General features: G+C 37.0%; 1 protein-coding gene across 15 annotated transcripts in view; it reads left to right on the top strand.

Annotated features, from left to right (window-relative positions):
* Positions 1 to 14,901, top strand: part of CCDC171 (coiled-coil domain containing 171) — a 488,107-nt gene that overhangs the window by 272,655 nt on the left and 200,551 nt on the right. For all 15 annotated transcript variants that reach the window (XM_032477676.1, XM_032477674.1, XM_032477673.1 and 12 more), the window contains one exon: positions 1,559 to 1,731. The gene's annotated coding sequence lies outside the window, so the exon portion shown is untranslated. The remainder of the gene's footprint in view (positions 1 to 1,558; positions 1,732 to 14,901) is intronic.

The following is a 14,901-nucleotide window of genomic DNA, read 5'->3' as shown; positions in this document are numbered from 1 at the left end:
GGAGGAGAAGATTTAATGACGTATCCTATAGAGATCTGAGAAATTCTAGACTGCTTTCGAGCACCTCTGTGACCACTCGCTGCATATTTGAGATCTGTGTTGTGTTGGCAAGGATGGTTGCTCTATCAGCTTCTTTACTTCCTTGAGAGTGATGTATGAAGTAGACTTTTCTCAGGAGAACAACTTCAAGTATTTTTGGAGGGGAAAGGAAGTTTTACTTTACACCTTAGTGTGTGGATTTTCTTACCTTCCGTGATCTAGAAAAATACCTGTATCATCCATCACTTTCAAGGGGATTCTTAAAGTTATTGTTTTGATTCCGAAGTCACACTTACTTATGGAGGCTTTGCAAGCATTTGTAGCATAAACATTTGAGAATGATAAAACACAACTGCAGAGAGGTGTAGGAAATTGGGAGAATTGCCAGGTCAACGATTATTTAATGACATGGGTAGATAACCTTGTAAATAGTAGAATGGTGTTAATTTACCAAATGTCTGACTCTTATTAAACTTGACAGCACTATTTATTTCACATTTATAGTATGTACTGCTATCATGTACTTAATGAGATCATTCCTATTTTCGTGTTACTTGATTTACCAGTTATATCTGAATTCATTCTATAGAAAATACTGGACAGTGGTAAATTGATCTTAGTATTTTACTGTGCATTTTTTATGGGCAAGTTTTCTAATGTAAAAGTGGAAAGTAACTGGTATTTATTGGGGAACTCTTCTATGCCAGCTATTATAGAAAAACTCTAATGTTCTCAAAATAAGCCTATTAGGTATTTGCATCACATCTTATAGATGAATAACTGAGCATCTAAAATATTAAGCATTTGACTACCTAAGATCACACAGAACCTAATAATTAGTAAGCCCAGCGCTGTAACTCCAAAGCCCGCATTATTTCCACCTTGCTAGGCCTGACTTCCAGAATTAATAGTTTCTAAAAAGGACAAATTAAAAAAAAAAATTCCCAACTAGTTAGGAATAATTTTCAGAAGTGTGTTTGGTTTGAAATCTAGATTACTTATGCACTGATTAGATAAAACAAAATGAAACACACCCATCCATCTATATGACTAATAATGGGAAGAATAGTGATGTTTGTACCTATCTTTCAGAGGAACCAGCACCCTTTACTATGTTGCCCAGTGTCTCTAGCTTGGGCTGAGAGACTACGTGGATAGTCTAAGGACAGACCCTGGGTTGAAAGATATTAGTAGTAAGCCAGCCTGACCAAGCTGTAACTTCCCAATGGAAAACAATCACATATGCTGAGTAAAGCTAATCAAGAAAGTAAATTTACATAATTTACTTTATGTAAATCCTAGGATGGAGATGGGATTTTAATATATATTTTTGGATGAATGTGGTAGACTGAATAATGACCCCAAAGATATCCCCGTCCTAATCCCTGGAACCTGTGAATGTTACCTAATTATGGCAAAAGGGACTTAGCAGATGTGAGTAAATTAAGGACCTTGAGATGGGGAAATTATCCTGGATAATCTAAGTGGGCCCTAAATGCCATCACAAATGTCCTTATAGGAAAGGGAAGCAGAGGCTTGACTACAGAGAGAAAAAGGCGATGTGGCAATGGCAGCAGAGATTCGAGCTATGCAATTTGAAGATGGAGGACAGGGCCAGACGCTGAGGACACAGGTGCTGCCAGAAGCTGAAAAAGGCAGAGAAACAGATTCTCCTCTCAAAGGTCCAGAAAGGTAAGAGAATAAACTTATGTTGTTTTAAGCCACAGGTTTGTAGTAATTTGTTACAGCAGCCATGGGAAACTAATACAACCAGTAAATTTTGAATGTTTTTTTGAGACTTTAATACATTAATCTTTTAATATTTTCTTTCTTTTTTTTTATTGAAGTATAGTCAGTTACAATGTGTTAATTTCTGGTGTACAGCACAACGTCCTAGTCATGCATATACATACATATATTTATTTTCATATTCTTTTTCATTTTAATATTTTCTAACAGAAAAATCATTTCTTTTAAATTATCCTGATCAATTGCCTTCATAACTTGAAATTCACGTTTTTTAGGTTTCCATTTTATATTCCTGGCTTCTGAATATAATAAACAGCGATGGTCTGATTGGGACATTTAGTCACATTCTGTTGCCATCATTTTGATAATTTTTTAATTCACTTGTGATTTCATTGTGTATTTTAATGTCTACAGTTTTAAAAGGACATTATGCTTTAAATTATTGTTTATCTTAAAGGTCTATTGTTTTTATTTGATTCCCCTTCTATTGGCATATTTTTATTGCTTTCTTACAAAGGAAATTCAAACTTGAAAGAATTTATGTTAATCATAGCTTCGAGTAATGATTTGGTAGGTTCCAGTCTTTTTTCGTTGGTTGTTTAGCATTCAGTTGTGGTTTCATTGTAGTCACGAGGATAGGCAATCTCGTGGTCCTACCACTCCGCTGTCTCGACCGGAAACCTAGGACTTCGAGTAATGACTTGGAATTTATAAATCATATTTTAAATGTGCCAGGGTATTTTCTTTTACTGTTTACCCAGGAGTTCAATATATGGCCCTGGTCACTTATCCATGCTTTTTGTTACAACTGAAGTAAAAGAATTTTAATAATTTACCCAAATAATGAAGTCTTCAAAAATTTTTATTATGTAATATTTGAATATATTTTATCTTTACCTTGGTGAAATCATATAGTTTTTTTTAAATGGTTTAGTTTAATGAGAGAAATTTTATCTGAAATGATTGCGTTCAATATATGAAACCTAAAATAGTGCAGACTTAAACCTACAGTGTTCAGTATTTCAAGTTCAGCAAAAACAAAACCAGACACAACAAGAACCGACTGTATAGCATGGGGAACTATATTCAATTTCGTAATAATATATCATGGAAAAGAATATGAAAAGAAAAAATATATATGTATATGTATAACTGAATTGCTTTGCTGTACACCTGAAACTAATATTGTAAATCAACTGCACTTCCATTAAAAAGTAACATTAAAAAAAGAAAAGAAAAAGAAACCAAAAAGCCTCTGGTTCTGTAAGGAATACATCTAGCCCTCCTGGTTAAGTGAGACATAAATATGTACATTCACAAATTGGTAGAAGAGCTCCATCTTTTCTCTTGAACCTTGGCAATTTTATTATGACTCTTTTCTGGCTGTGGAATATGTGGGTTGTCATACCCAGACATCAGATGTCCTGTCAGTTCACACTGTGGGTGCTAACATATTTTCTCTGAACCACTCCTTGCATAAGCCTTTTTTTGTTTGTTTTAAATAGAATTGATTCCCAAACGGGTCTCCCAAACTGTATCTTCTGTTCAAATTAAGTTTCCACTGACATCTCAAGTGGAGAATTTGTTCTTAATCTTTGCAGTAGTGAGACCTAATTGATAGTGCATGCTATAAATTGTAAAATATCTGGATACAGTATGGGAAGGAGGTTAATCAAAACAGAGTCTTGCTCTTTCCTCTAAATCATCTTGTGTGTGGGTTTGTTAGATGCTTAGGCATGGGTTTTCAAAGTACTGACCTTAATGCTGGTCATGCAGCAGAAGCCCCACAGAGGTTTTGAAAACTACTGGGTTAATGTTACCTGAAGACAGGTTTTCTGTGGTTTAATTGAGTCATGCTTCATTGTCTTTTACTGCATGTTAATGACTGTGAAATGCTGATTGTTGACAGAGTCCTCCCAGTGAAGCGGCTCCAGAAATGTTGTGCTGCTGTAGGAAACTATGTAAAATAAAAAGTCTTATTTAGATTTGAAGAAGACTCAGCTGACAGGTTAAGAGCTATCAGATATTCATAAATATTCACTAATGACAAGAATATAAGGGGAACTACCTGTTCTCCATAGATCCCTTCTGCGTTTTAGGATATTTATATAAGGGAAAAATCCTACATGCAATCCACAGTGAATGGAATTATATTGAATGCCTAGTAAAGAGCACCATACAAGAAATAAATACAGAATATAGGCTAGAATATCTCATTTTTACCCTTTTTCTTCCAGAAATAAGCAAAATATATTTGTCTTTACTTTTTCTAAGGTCACTTCTGGTCTGAAAGTAAGAGGCTTTCACAGTAAAACTGTGCGTAGAAAGCTCTGGAATTGGAACACTCCCTGCAAATCATTTAGGACCTGAGGTTTAAAGGCAAAGCTTATTCTAGTGACCTTGATGCACAGCTGACTATGGAACTCATTGTGATTACTTGTATGGTTACAGAAGCACCACCTGTGATTATGCTTAAGGTTTCCTCTGGGCTGGGGAGAAATAATTCTAAATATGTACTAAGAAGACTAAAGAGAGATTCCTATGAAGCAGAGTTCACTTTCACAATCAGAATTGAAATTGCACTTTCAGATGATTAATGGTGGTGATGTTCTTACTGAAGTGTGCTTGGGTCCAAGACTCCTTGAAGGGCACAGCAGGGCTTGCCAGCAAGCACACCTTCAGAGGGCACCATCTGCTGCATCATCTGAATGACTCGTGCACAACCTGCAGGGCTGTATATAACTATCCTGACATGTGGATGCCACTACCAGCTTAAAAGTCATTTAATGATCTGTAGGGCTTGTTATTCTCTTTAATCTGTAGGGAGGTAGAATCCTTGTTCTCCATAAGAGAAACTCCTGAGGAAGTCCAACACAGTCTTCCCTGAATGTCAAGTTAATCAGAGTAGAAACCTTGTGTCACTTTATCACTAAATAACTTTTATAATTGACAGTCATACATTGACTAAGTTCATCTACTTCATAACAATTTAAGTAAGAGTTTAAACACTTAGAGCACATACTTATGTTTAAAAAATTACAGCTTTGTTGGAATATAATTCACTTATCATACAGTTCATTCCATAGTTTTTAGTATATTCCAAGGATGTGCCACCATTACCACTTTTTTTCTAACTACAGAACATTTTCGTTTCCCCAGAGAAAAGCTCTGTACCCAGCGGCAGTCACTCCCTATTCCTTATTACCCCCAGCCCCTGGCAATTGTAATCTACTTCCTGTCTCTATGGATTTACCCATTCTAGACATTTCATGTAAATAGAATCATATATATTGACTTTTTTATTTAGCATGATGTTTTCAAGTTTTATTCATATTGGAGCATGTATTAGTACTCCATTTTTTTAGGTGGAAGAATATTCCATTGTATGGATATTACCGCATTTCCATTATCCACTTATCAGTTAGTTGACGTTTGGTTTGTTTCTACCTTGGGATTATTATGAAGAATACTGCTCTGAACATTCATGTAGAAGTTTTTGTATGGACCTTTGTTTTCATTTTCTTGTGTATATGCCTAGGAGTGGAATGACTAGGTTATATGGTAACTCCAAGCTTAAGCTTTTGAGGGATTTTCAGACTGTCTTCCAAAGTGACTACATCATTCATACCAGCAATGTGTCAGGGTTCCAGTTTCTCCACATCTCGGCCAGAATTTGTTATTTTTCATCATTTTGATGATAGACATCATGGTGGGTGTGAAGTGGTATTTCATTGTGGTCTTGATTTGCATTTTGCTCATGACTAATTGAGCGTGTTGAGCGTCTTTGCCTTTGTTTATTTGCCATTTGTGTATCTTCTTTGGAGAAGTGTCTATTCAATCCTATGCTTGTTTTTTAATTGGTCTATTCAACTCTTTAGTCTTTTTTTTTTATTGAAGTACAATTGACATACAGTACCATAATAATTTCAGGTGTATCCCAGTGATTCAATATTTATATACATTTTGAAACGGCCATCCCGATAAGTCTAGTTACCATCTGTCACTATGCAAAGTTATTGCAATATTATTGACTATATTCTCTGTGCAGTAAATCACATCCCCATTATTTACTTAATTCGTAACTGAAAGTTTGTACCTCTTAATGCCCTTCACCTAGTTCATCCCCCAACTCTGCTCCTCTTTGGCAACCACCAGTTTGTTTCTCTATCTATAAGTCTGTTTTGCTTTGTTTGTTCATTTGTTTTGTTTTTTTTTGGTTCCACATATAAGTGAAATCATAAAGTAATTGCCTTTCTATGTCTGGCTTATTTCACTTAACACAATATCCTCTAGGTTCATCTGTGTTGTTGCAAATCGCAAGATTTAATTCTTTGTCATGGCTAAATAATACTCCATTGTTCCGTGTGTCCACATCACATCCTCTTTATCTGTTCATGCATTGATGAACACTTAGGTTGTTTCCATATACTGACTACTATACATTATTGTGCAATGAACATAGAAGTCCATGTATCTTTTTGAGTTAGTGTTTTCATTTTCTTCAGATCAAGACCTAGGGGTGGAATTATTGGATCATGATAGTTGTATTTTTAAGTTTTTGAGGAACCTTCATACTATTTTCCGTAGTGGCTGCATCAACTTACATTCCCGCCAGCAGTGCATGAGGGTTTCCTTTTCTCCACATTCTCGCCAACACTTGTTATTTTTCGTCCTTTTGATATTAACAGATGCACAGATCAATGGGATACAATAGAGAGCCCAATAAACCCATGCATGTATTGGCAATTACTCTATGACAAAGGAGGCAAGAATATACAATTGGGAAAAGGCTGTCCCTTCAACATATGATGTTGTGAAAACTGAACCTGCAAAGAAATGAAATTGGACCACTGTCTTACACCATATACAAAAATAAATTCAAAATGGATTAAAGACTTGAATGTAAGAGCTTAAACCGTAAAACTCCTAGAAGAAATCACAGGCAGTTCACTTCTTAACATTGGCCTTAGCAGTATTTTTTGGACCTGTCTCCTCATGCAGTGGCAACAAAAGCAAATATAAACAAATGGGACTACATCAAACTAAACAGCTTTTTGCACAGTGAAGAAAACCGTCAACAAAATGAAAAGCCAATCTACTGAATGAGAGAAGATATTTGTAACTTATATATCTGATAAGGGTTAATAATTAATATATAAAAAGAACTTCTACAACTTTTTTTTAAAACATTTTTTATTGGTTTATAATCATTTTACAATGTTGTGTCAAATTCCAGTATAGAGCATAATTTTTCAGCTATACATGAACATATATATATATTCATTGTCACATTTTTTTTTTCTGTGAGCTACCATAAGATCTTGTGTATATTTCCCTGTGCTATACAGTATAATCTTGTTTATCTATTCTACAATTTTGAAATCCCAGTCTATCCCTTCCCACCCTCCTCCCCCTTGGCAACCACAAGTTTGTATTCTATGTCTGAGTCTGTTTCTGTTTTGTATTTATGCTTTGTTTGTTTGTGTGTTTTTAGATTCCACATATGAGTGATCTTGTATGGTATTTTTCTTTCTCTTTCTGGCTTACTTCACTTAGAATGACATTCTCCAGGAGCATCCATGTTGCTGCAAATGGCATTATGTTGTCAGGTTTTATGGCTGAATAGTATTCCATTGTATAAATATACCACCTCTTCTTTATCCAGTCATCTGTTGATGGACATTTAGGCTGTCTCTATGTCTTGGCTATTGTAAACAGTGCTGCTATGAACATTGGGGTGCAGGTGTCATCCTGAAATAGGGTTCCTTCTGGATATATGCCCAGGAGCAGGATTCCTGGGTCATAGGGTAAGTCTATTCCTAGTCTTCTGAGGAATGTCCATACTGTTTTCCACAGTGGCTGCACCAAACTGCATTTCCACCAGCAGTGTAGGAGGGTTCCCCTTTCTCCACAGCCTCTCCAGCATTTGTCATTTGTGGACTTTTGAATGATGGCCATTCTGACTGTTGTGAGGTGATACCTCACTGTAGTTTTGATTTGCATTTCTCTGATAATTAGTGATATTGAGCATTTTTTCATGTGCCTATTGATAATTTGTATGTCTTCATTGGAGAATTGCTTGTTTAGGTCTTTTGCCCATTTTTGGATTGGGTTGTTTGGTTGTTTCTTATGTCTTATGTCTTATATCTTATGTCTTATATCTTAAGTCTTATGAGCTGCTTATATATTCTGGAGATCAAGCCTTTGTTGGTTTCATTTGCAAAAATTTTCTCCCATTCCGTAGGTTGTTTTTTTGTTTTACTTATGGTTTCCTTTGCTGTGCAGAAGCTTGTAAGTTTCATTAGGTCCCATTTGTTTATTCTTGCTTTTATTTCTATTGCTTGAGTAGACTGTTCTAGGAGACCATTTCTGAGATGTATGTCAGATAATGTTTTGCTTATATTTTCTTCTAGGAGGTTTATTGTATCTTGTCTTATGTTTAAGTCTTTGATCCATTTTGAGTTGATTTTTGTCTATGGTGTAAGGGAGTGTTCTAGCTTCATTGATTTACATGATGCTGTCCAGTTTTCCCAACACCATTTGCTGAAGAGACTGTCTTTATTCCATTGTATATTCTTGCCTCCTTTGTTGAAGATAAGTTGACCAAAAGTTTGTGGGTTCATTTCTGGGCTCTGTATTCTGTTCCATTGGTCCATATGTCTGTTTGTGTACCAATACCATGCTGTCTTGATGACTGTAGCTCTATAGTATTGTCTGAAGTCTGGGAGAGTTATTCCTCCAGCCTCTTTCTTTCTCTTCAGTAATGCTTTGGCAGTTCTAGGTCTTTTGTGGTTCCATATAAATTTTATGATTTGTTCTAGTTCTGTGAAATATATCCTGGGTAATTTGATAGGGATTGCATTAAATCTGTAGATTGCCTTGGGCAGTGTGGTCATTTTAACAATATTGATTCTTCCAATCCAAGAGCATGGGATATCTTTTCATTTTTTAAAGTCTTCTTTAATTTCCTTCATCAATGGTATATAGTTTTCTGTGTATAATTCTTTCACCTCCTTGGTTAGATTTATTCCTAGGTATTCTATTACTTTGGGTGCTATTTTTAAAAGGGATTGTTTTTTACTTTCTTTTTCTGTTGATTCATTGTTAGTGTAAAGAAATGCAACTGATTTTTGAATGTTAATTTTGTAACCTGCTACCTTGCTGAATTCTTCAATCAGCTCTAGTAGTTTTTGTGTGGACCTTTTAGGGTTTTCTATATATAGTAACATGTCATCAGCATATAGTGACACTTTTACCTCTTCTTTTCCAATTTGGATCCCTTTTATTTCTCTCTCTTGCCTGATTGCTGTGGCTAGGACTTCCAAGACTATGTTGAATAAGAGTGGTGACAGTGGGCATCCTTGTCTTGTCCCATATTTTAGTGGGAAGCTTTTGAGTTTTTCACTGTTGAGTACTATGCTAGCTGTAGGTTTGTCATATGTAGCTTTTATGATGTTGAGATATGCTCCCTCTCTACCCACTTTGGTGAGAATTTTTACCATAAATGGGTGTTGAATTTTATCAACTGCTTTTTCTGTTGAGATGATCATGTGGTTTTTGTCCTTAAAAAGAACTGATACAACTTAATATTAAAAAAATGATTAAAAACAGGCAGAAGAGCTAAACAGACATTTTTCCAAAGAAAACGTACAGACACATGAGAAGATGCTTAACATCTCTGATCAACAGGGAAATGAAAATTGTCTTTTTATTCTTGAGTTGTAAGAGTTCTTTATATATTTGGATACAAGTCCCGTACATACATGGTTTGCAAATATTTTCTCCCATTATATGGGTTTTTCACTTATTTGATAGTCTTCTGAAGGAGAAACATTTTTAATTTTGGTTAAGCTTAATTTACCTACTTTTTTCTTTTGTCACATTCTTTTGATGTCGTATCTAAGAAATTATTGCCTAAACCAAGTTTACAAAGATTTACTCTCTGTTTTCTTCCAAGAGTTTTGGAGTTTGGGCTCTTATATTTAGGTCAGTGAATGATTTCTGTTTATAGAGTGAGGTTGGGGTTCAACTTTATCCATATGGACACTTAGTTGTCCCAGCACCATTTGTTTGCTTTTTGTTTTTTGTTTTTTGTTTTTTGTTTTTTTCCAGCTCCATTCATTAAAAGACTCTTCTTTCTCCATTGAGTTGTCTTGACACTCTGTTCAAAAATCATTTGACAGTAAGTATAAGGGTTTATTTCTGGATTCTCATTTCTGTTCAATTGATCTATATGTGTCTATTCTTAGCCAGTACCACACTGTCTTGATTATCATAGCTCTGAAGTTAAGTTTTGAAACTGGGACAAAAAGACTTGTGAGTCCTCCAACTTTACTTTTCTTTTCAAGATTGTTTTGGCTAGTCTGTATCCCTTGCATTTCTTTCTGGATTTTAGGATCAGCTTTTGTCAAATGGGTTTTTCTGCATCTGTTGAGGTGATCATTTGGTTTTTGACCTTTATTCTATTAATAGGATGTGTTCCATTGATTGAATTTCACATGGTAAACCAACCTTGCATCCCTGGGATAAATCTCACTTGGTCATGGTGTGGTGTATAAACTTTTTTTTAGTCTTCTTGTTTGTTTGTTTATATATATATTTAATTGAAGTATAGTCAGTTTCCAGTGCTGTGTCAATTTCTGGTTTACAGTATAATGTTTTAGTCATACATATACATGCATATATTCATTTCCATATTCTTTTTCATTATAGGTTCACTGCTATACAGAAGAAACTTGTTGTATATCTATTTTACATATCTGCAAATCTTGAACTCACAATTCATTTTATAAGTTCATTTGTGTCCTTTTTTTTTTTTTAGATTCCACATTGAGTGATATCATATGATATTTTTCTTTCTCTTTCTGGCTTACTTCACGTAGGATAACAATCTCCAGGTCCATCCACGTTGCTGCAAGTGGCATTTTATTCTTTTTTATGGCCTAATAGTATTCCATTGTATAAATATACCACAATTTCTTTATCCAGTCATCTGTTGATGGACTTTTAGGTTGCTTCCATGTCTTGGCTATTGTAAATAGTGCTGCTGTGAACATTGGGGTGCATGTGTCTTTTCAAATTAGAGTTCTCTCTGGATATATGCCCAGGAGTGGGATTGCTGGATCGTATATGGTAACTCTGTTTTTAGTTTTTTGAGGAATATCCATACTGTTTTCCATGATGGTTGTACCAAAGTACATTTCCACCAACAGTGTAGGAGGGTTCCCTTTTCTCCACACCCTCTCCAGCATTTATTGTTTGTAGACTTTTGATGATGGCCATTCTTACTGGTGTGAGGTGATACCTCATTATAGTTTTGATTTGCGTTTCTCTGATATTTAGTGATACTGAGCATTTTTTCATGTGCCTATTGGCCATTTGTATGTCTTCATTGAAGAATTGCTTGTTTAGATCTTCTGACCATTTTTGGATTAGATTGTTTTTTTTTTTTTTTTCATATTAAGTTGTATGAGCTCTTTATATATTCTGGAAATTAAACCCTTGTCAGTCACATCATTTGAAAATATTTTCTCCCAGTCCATAGGCTGTTGTTTTGTTTTATGAGTTTCATTTTCTTTGCAAAAGCTTGTAAGTTTAATTACGTTCCATTTGTTTATTTGTGCTTTTATTTCTGTTGCCTGGATAGACTGCTAGAAGAACATTGCTGAGATTTCTGTCAGAAAATGTTTTTGACTATGTTTTCTTCTAGGAAAGTTACAGTGTCTCATCTTAGTTTAGGTCTTTAAGCCATTTGAGTTTGGTGGGAGTATAAATGGGAGCAGCCACTATGGAAAATAGTATGGGAATTCCTCAAAAAGTAAAAGCTATCATTGTATCTACCCATACAGTGAGTCCTGGAAAGAGTGGGCAAAGTAATCTCACCTTACCTTCCAGCCTACTTCCTAGCCACAGTCTGCTAACAGACAGAGAACTGGATTGGATGGCGCCTGGATCTTGGTTTTCTCAGCCTCCAGAACTGTGATAAATGTATGTTGTTTAAGCTATTCAATCTACAGTATTTTGTTAAAGCAGCCTGAGCTGACTGAGATAGCCTCCTAACTTTGAGTGAAAGTGTCTAGTTAATGTCAGTGGCCCTGATTTATGTGTGATGGGGATGGCAAATAGGTGGAAAGATTTGTTTGGAGGAAACAAGTAGAAGATTTTTAAGTTGTAGTGACCTAAACAATGTTAGATGTTCTTTGTGGATAGAAATACCCAGCTCATTTTAAAGTAGGCCAGAACTAGTGGGAAATTCTTCCTACTTCAGAAACAATGTCTTACCTTTTCTTCTTCCTTCTCTCCCCTTCCCCACCCCCCTCTCCTGACTATGTCTGTCTCTTTTCCATATACTCTCAGCATGACTTCCTAAAGGTACATTTTAAATGGTTGGGGTTATTTGAAAAAGTGTCTGAAGTTGTCCTCCCAGCTAAAGGAATTGTACTAGAAAGTAGAATAATTTGAAAGGGAGGAGTTTGTCTTTTTCATGCACCATAAAAAGCTTTCAGTTCTTTTAATAACTGAAAAGGATTATACTTCTGTTCGCATCTCTAAGAACTTCTGATAAAGTTCATATCGTAGTTGTAGTTTATTTCATGAACCGGGAGAACACAAACTTCTTTTTTTGAAGCCTCTGTCTCTCTCCGACACACTTCCTCTCTCATGGAGCATACCAAATGCTGATGCATGGGTAATGCAAATTAACGTCTTCCGTTTATAACTTAATATAATGGAAGAAATTAGAGCACAGACAGAGCCTCTACGCACTTCTGAGGACTTCTCGATCAGCAGTAATTGAGCTTCTGTCGTGTGTATGGCCCAGAGTAGTGGTATGAGAATTTAGAACCGAACTCACTCAGCAGCTGTGTGACCTTAGGCACGTTATTTAACCTCATGAACTTCAGATTCCTCTCAGGGAAAGGGAGCATAATGACACCTATTTTGCTGGGCTCTTGTGAGCATCCTGTGAGAGGGTATTTAGCACACAGCTACATGGCACGGAGTAGTCCCTGTCTCCAGTAGCGGTAATTTGATTATGAGGCACCAAATCCCACTCAAAATCACTGAAAGGCAAGTGGGATAATTCGTGGAACCACAGGGGGAGAAGTGCAGCCCAGACTCCAGAGGAGGCAGAGTCCTGTTCTCCCACCTGTTTCTGAGGCTCCCTGCTCTCGCACCGCTGTTGCTGTCTGGCAATTCTGCTTCCCCTCCCCTCCCTCTGCTGGCAGGCCCTCTCAGCTCAGTTTCCAAGTGGCCCAGACGTGGCCACCGTAGCTCCAGTTCACGGCATCCTCCAGGTGAAGAACCTGACAGAGCTTAGCTCGAAACTCTTGAATCTCTGTGGTCCACCTCCTGCCGTCATCTGTGCCCAGAGGGAGGGCCCTCTGGGCAGTTACCTGCTCAGCAGGGACAACAGGAAGAGAAGGAGGGGGACACATGGCAGATTCTGTGAGAAAATGGCGTGGGGTGAGGAGGAGATAATGGGAACCCCCAGAGAAGTCATTCAAGAAGCTTGAACTTTTATTCTCTTTGGAAGGTCACCTCCCACGCATAAATCCCAGTTATGTCAGTTTTTGTCCTTGAGTTGTGCGGTGTTTAACTGTGGACTTGTCCCTGCTTCTTGAAGCTCCTGTTTCATTCAGTTTCCATGTAAATGCATGATCTTGGTTATTCTCCTACCTTTTTGATAGCTGCTGCTTCTTTTCTGGCCCCTTTTTCTCTTCCCCCTTAAATAATGAATACTTTCTGAGGTCATGTCATTGTGTCTGCTCTCTTTTCCCCAGTTGTCTGTCCCTTGGTGAACTCAACCACAGCATACTTGGAACGCATACTTGCCGTGCAAACTGGAGTCCACTTCATTTCTCTGCTTTCTTATATCTTTAATTTCCAAGTAGCATTAGGCTTTTATTTCTTAAGAAATGACGTTATTACTATTTTTCTTACTTTCCAGACTCTCTTTTTAATATTTGAGACCTGGCAATATGCAATATTTTTTATATTTTATGTAGTTTGTATTTTATGGATTTTGTGAGAAGTTTTGAGGTGTGTGTGTTTGTGTGTGAGTCTCTGAAGTATATAAAGAATATCTAGGAAGGCAGTGATTTGGTGTTTAGCACCTTGTGAGGGATCCTCAGTGCTGCTCCCAAAGTCCCTCAGGCAATTGTTCCCAGATAAACAGTTGTGTTGAATACTGTTTGGGAAATCTCTTTGACTGGTGCTGGATAATTATGTAAGGAGTTATAATAATCTGCTCATTGAGATAGATGTGATTGCTTGAGATGAGAAGAGTTTGTAGTAATCACTTCATTTATGTTTATTTACCCCTAGGTAGGAAGACAAGTAGTAAAATTGTGTGTGTGTGTGTGTGTGTGTGTGTGTGTGTGTGTGTGTGTTTGTTGGTCTTTGGAAACTAAACACTGCTGTGACAACTTTACCTCCAACTGTGTCAAAGGGGCATATTTGAAGTAGGGACACGAGAAACTCGGCTCAGAAACCATCTTCCCATCCAGAACCAATGAAGCAACATAAACAGCCCTTTCCAGTCTGTGGCAGAGCAGAGACCAGGGCAGTCTGTAGCCCTTGGTGTCGGAAGAGACGGCTGTGTGGTCTCACAGTAAGCAAAGCCAGTCAGTGTGGCTCTGAAAAGGCAGAGCCCAGGGGAGTGGCAAACAGGTAAGAAGGCAGTGCCATGAGTCCGCGGCGCTGGGACAGCCGTGGGTTACTGCAGGGAGCTTGGAGCCCTAGTGCCTGCGAGGGCTAAAGGAAGTGTAGACCCCCAGAGCCCAGAAAGCACGTACCACGGTGGGTGGGAGGGAATACATCTTCACACCCACCTGACCGGGGGGATTTTTAAAATAGTAACTTTGTGGCAGTGATAGTGCCAGAGTGGGAAGTGTGTAAATCAGTACAATCGTGCAGGAAAGCGTTTGGCCATCTATATCATAATCCTTATCTGATTCCATTACCTCTGATCCAGCTTCTAGGAATCTATCCTAAGGAAATAACCAGAGATGTACACTAAGATCTCTCTGTGTGATATGTATCACAAGGTTATCTGTAAAAGCAAAATAAGGAATTGTCAAGTAAATTTTGTAGTCCTACAACAATTGATAATGC

This window comes from Camelus ferus, chromosome 4 (genome assembly GCF_009834535.1).
Source record: "Camelus ferus isolate YT-003-E chromosome 4, BCGSAC_Cfer_1.0, whole genome shotgun sequence".
NCBI classification, from domain to species: Eukaryota; Metazoa; Chordata; class Mammalia; order Artiodactyla; family Camelidae; genus Camelus; species Camelus ferus.
This window is presented reverse-complemented; position numbering and strand designations above follow the sequence as displayed.